The sequence below is a fragment of the Mauremys reevesii genome, linkage group 23 (assembly GCF_016161935.1).
Source record: "Mauremys reevesii isolate NIE-2019 linkage group 23, ASM1616193v1, whole genome shotgun sequence".
NCBI lineage: Eukaryota > Metazoa > Chordata > Testudines > Geoemydidae > Mauremys > Mauremys reevesii.
Window position 1 is genome coordinate 3,487,142 of NC_052645.1, and position 4,664 is coordinate 3,491,805.

The 4,664-nt window shown below is 45.6% G+C and overlaps 1 non-coding gene across 1 annotated transcript; it reads right to left on the reverse strand.

Moving 5' to 3' along the window:
* Positions 1-3,396: 3,396 nt before the first annotated feature.
* TRNAT-AGU lies at positions 3,397-3,469 on the reverse strand. Its single transcript has one exon. It is a non-coding gene; the product is annotated as a tRNA-Thr (tRNA).
* Positions 3,470-4,664: the final 1,195 nt, after the last annotated feature.

Below are 4,664 nucleotides of genomic sequence, written 5' to 3' on the forward strand. Positions count from 1 at the left end.
CCCTACAGGCCAAGGTGGAGGCTATCCAAAAGTGGCCTGTCCCACGGTCGAAGAAACAGGTCCAATCCTTCTTAGGCTTGGCCGGGTATTACAGGCGATTTGTACCACACTACAGCCAAATCGCTGCCCCACTAACTGATCTGACCAGAAAAACCCAGCCAAATGCAGTTAAGTGGACTGATGAGTGTCAGAAAGCCTTTACCCAGCTTAAGGCGATGCTCATGTCTGACCCTGTGCTAAGGGCCCCGGACTTTGACAAACCCTTCCTTGTAACCACTGATGCATCTGAGCATGGGGTAGGAGCAGTTTTAATGCAGGAAGGACCGGATCACAACTTCCATCCTGTCGTGTTTCTCAGCAAGAAACTGAGAGGGAAAGCCACTGGTCCATCAGTGAAAAAGAATGCTATGCCATTGTGTATGCCCTGGAAAAGCTATGCCCATACATTTGGGGACATCGGTTCCAGCTACAAACCGACCATGCTGCGCTAAAATGGCTCCATACTGCCAAGGAAACAACAAAAACTTCTTCGATGGAGTTTAGCTCTCAAGATTTTGATTTTGAAATTCAACACATTTCAGGAGCTTCCAACACAGTAGCTGATGCACTCTCTCGTGAGAGTTTCCCAGAATCAAATGGTTAAAACGTGTTCTTGAAATGTGGAAAATCTTGTAGTTTTACATAATTAATAGTATATGTAATGGTGCATGTGATTTATTACTCTGTTTATTTTAAAGTTTTATGTAGAAATCACTCCTTGAATAAAAACAAAGAGGATTCACCCCCTCCTCCCCTGAGGTTCCAAACAAGGAAGAAATCAATCAGGTCCTTAAAAGGAAAGATTTTATTAAAAGAAAGAAAGTAACACTATCTCTGTAACACCAGGATGAAAATATTACAGGGTCTAGCTTATGAACCTAGAGGACTCTCCCCACCTTTTTCAGAATAATCAAAAGTAACAGCAAACAGAAATAAAGATATTTCTCCAGCAAACACACATTTGCAAATACAGAAATTAATTATAAGACTAATCCGCCTTTCTAATACTCACTATACTGAATAGATTGTTCATTCCCTGCCTTGACAATTCAGTCAGTCGCTTTTCCGTCATATCGCCAGCACCTCTGATTCCAAATCTCTGGGCACTGAGATTTTTCAGGGAGTTGGTGGCTCCTTTCTTTCCTCACCCTGGAGTAAACTCAGCTTTTTATTCCATCCTTGATAACTCATGGAATAACAACAGCAGCATGAAGAGGAGGGAATATCTCACTGCCGGGGGCAGGGGTGAAGGTGGACACGTCCCTCTGTTTGAGCATTGCCATTGCAAGAGAAGGTTTCAATGGAATCGAATGCCTGGCTCAGACAAGAGACATAGGGAGGTTCTGCTGTTCATGGATCTGTGCAAAGGAAATTGTGTTTCTGTGTGAAAATGGGGAGGAAATGAAACACCGACATGGTGGTGCCTAAGGCAGAAGGGACCCCTAATGGATTAGAACAGGACACGTTCTCAAGCAGCATGTTTCTTACTTTGCCCATCTGTCAGTTTTGATTATTATCGATGGAAATATTTTGCCATTGGGTCGTGTGTTTCCACAGAAATTGACATTTACCAACAAACACGTAATTCTTCCAGTCCTACCGAGTCTGCCAGTGGTGAGTTTAGAGACACACTCACTCTTCCCACTCCTATGCCAAGCCTGTGCTCTCCAGAGTGTCAACTTCCCACACAGCTGGGATCCTTCCCTGCTCTCCTCTCAGACGTCTGCCCCCCCCCCCTTCTGGGATCCCCTCTGAACACTGTCCAACTCCCCTGCTGGCAGGATCCCTCTCCATTCTTTTCATTTCCTGCCTCCCCTCTGAGCAAAATCTCTGGCCTTTTCCCACACTAGGAAATGAACCCAGGCCACCTGGGTAAAAACCAGGAATCCTGATCACTAGACCATATGGGTCTGCACAAACAGCAATCCATTTACACATTCACTAACCCATTCACACATTCACATTCATTAACATTTAAAAGTAGCCATTCAAAAAACTTCAAAAACAGACTTCAAAGAGAAATTGCAGAGTTACAATTTATTTGCAAACTTCACACCATTAATTTGAGCTTGAATAGGGACTGGGAGTGGCTGGCTCACTACAAAAGCAAGTTTCCCTCTCTTGGTATTGACACCTCCCCAGCAATTATTGCCAGTGGACTGCATCCACCCTGACTGAATTAGCCTTCAAAACTGGTTCTCCCCTTGTAAGATAATATGTGGAATATGGGGGTTACAGCCCGCTCCGGCAAAGGTATAGAATGTCACACTGAGATTTCCATTTATGTAACCAACTTTGACCTCTCTGCCTAACACTTATAATCACTTACAATCTATATTTCTGTAGTTAATAAACTTATTTTAATGTTTTACACTGACTTGTGAAATTGTCCAAAGTGCTTGGGAAAGCTGCTCAGATTAAAAAGGCTGGCGCATGTTCACTTTCTTTTTGAGGAAGTGGTGAATTAATTAATGAGCTTGCACTTTTCAAGAGGTTTTGAGCAGTGTAAGACGGTACATTTCTGAGGTGCAAGGCTGAGGGCTGGGGAGATATGCTGGTGTCTCTCTATGTACAATTGAGGAGTGGCTTATAGAGCATTCATGCAACTTAGTTGGGTGCATTGCTGCATGTTGGTGGCTGAGTGATCACAGCACATGGAGGGGGTTTTGCTGCTTGCCACTAGTGCAGCATTGTAAGACACAGCCCAGGCTGGAGAGATAAGAGGACAGAGCAGTTCCACAGTTTGGGATTGTTCCCCGTGGATCCCACCCCACAGAGACCTTGCTGTGACCAGCCGTGGTAATACTGTGCTTAGTGCTCTGCCTTGTAGCTTCAACAGCTGCACATGCAAGATGAGTTACAGTGACCTTGACCTTGTTTCCATGTTTATCCAAAGCCTCCTTTTGACAGTTGTCAGCAAAAAGACCCGTTTCTTTTGCAAGCATTTGTATAGCTAGCAGCTCTCTTGGCAAGCTCTGCCATGGTGCCACGCTCTGGGACTTCTCCCTTAACTGTTCCATTTTTCATCAACACTAACATGAAAGGTGAAAGGACAGTAATTCTCCATTTCCTGCAAGCCCTGCAGAGAACCCTCTAGAAGGGGCTCTGTGCATAGATATCCCCATGGGAGCACGACACAGGCTCTCCTGTCACAGCAAATTGCAGCCGGAGCAACCTCCTTGCCAATGCCAATAGCCTTTTGATCAACTCCAGACTGAGGATTTGATTCTCTCCAATGCTCTGCTGGAAAGAAGCCATTTCCTTCACAAGCAATTACTTGGATTGTCAAGGAGGTCTCTTCTGTTTTCTAGAAAGTCACAGGAAAATGTGAGCAAAGGAGATGAAAGCTATAGAGCAAGGCACCACTGGGAGTTGAACCAGGATCTCCTGTTTACTAGACAGGTGCTTTAGCCAACTAAGCCATGGTGCCTTCCCCAAGAGAACCTTTGCAACCACTACACTTGATGGTCCAAGACTACACCTTCAAATGCCAAAGTACAGACATTCCCCATTTCCTTCAAGACTGCAGACTTTTTGCTGTCTGGCTCTCTGTGCATGGAAAGCCACAGCTGAGTTGACAGAGGGCTACTAACATGCACTTCTTCCACAAGCTGCCATGATCAGATACTGATTAGTGCTCTGTGTTTCACTCACAGCAGCTTCAGCTCAACTTGAGTCATGGTAACCTTTCCATCAGCTCCAGATTTACCACTTAACACTTTCCACAAGACTTAGCTGCAAGGAGGGTCTCTGTGACTTGAACAAGCACTTCCAAGGATTGTGCAGTGAGGTCTTTTCTTTTCATGAGAAGAAATAAAGAAAGGAGCCTGACAGAAAAGCCAGGTTCAGCAAGGAAGAACTGGCAGGCCAAGCCAGGATCTTCTGGTGAGTAGAAAGGCTCTTCAGCCAGCTCTGCCCAAAGATCACTCTCTAGAGGCCACTTCCCACAGAGACTGATTATGGTTACAGACCCATCCTGAAATTAGAGCAGGATATTTTAAAGCTTTATCTCACAGTACAGTAAACACAATTCAACCATGTTGGTACAGAGGAGAAAGCACTCCTTCATTTCACAGTTATTGCCATTGATCTCACTGACAAAACTTCCTTTTCTCGGGCTGCTCCCAGCACCTTAGGGAGTTTCCTCTTCTCCCCTTCCAGCTGTGGTTACGGGACTGCAGCAGCTCTCGGATGGCCGGCTTTGCTCTGTCACTTACATCCTTCACTGCTTTGGCTGAAGCTGTGTTTGCCACCAGTTTAATCCATAGCTGAGACCTCAGGTACCAGCAGCTAGTTACAAAGGCTCAATTCCCATCACCATCAGTGGGAGGTTATCCAGGGCTGCCAGGGCTGCAGGATTTGGCCCATGGACAGTCTAGGTGCTACAGCAGCTACATTCTTATCAGTGGAGTCCTGCAGCCTATTACCAAACTGCTCTGTCATAGTCTGCAGGGGGCCTGACTTGCTGAGAATCTGGCAGAAGAGAGACCCTGCAGTAGAGAAGGAAAATGTCCTCAGCAGTCACAGCCGGCAGGAGCAGCAAAGACTGAGTATCAGACACACTTTTTCACCAGGACAGTAAATGTGCACGACCCCCTGATATATTCTCAGTTCACTCCCCCTCC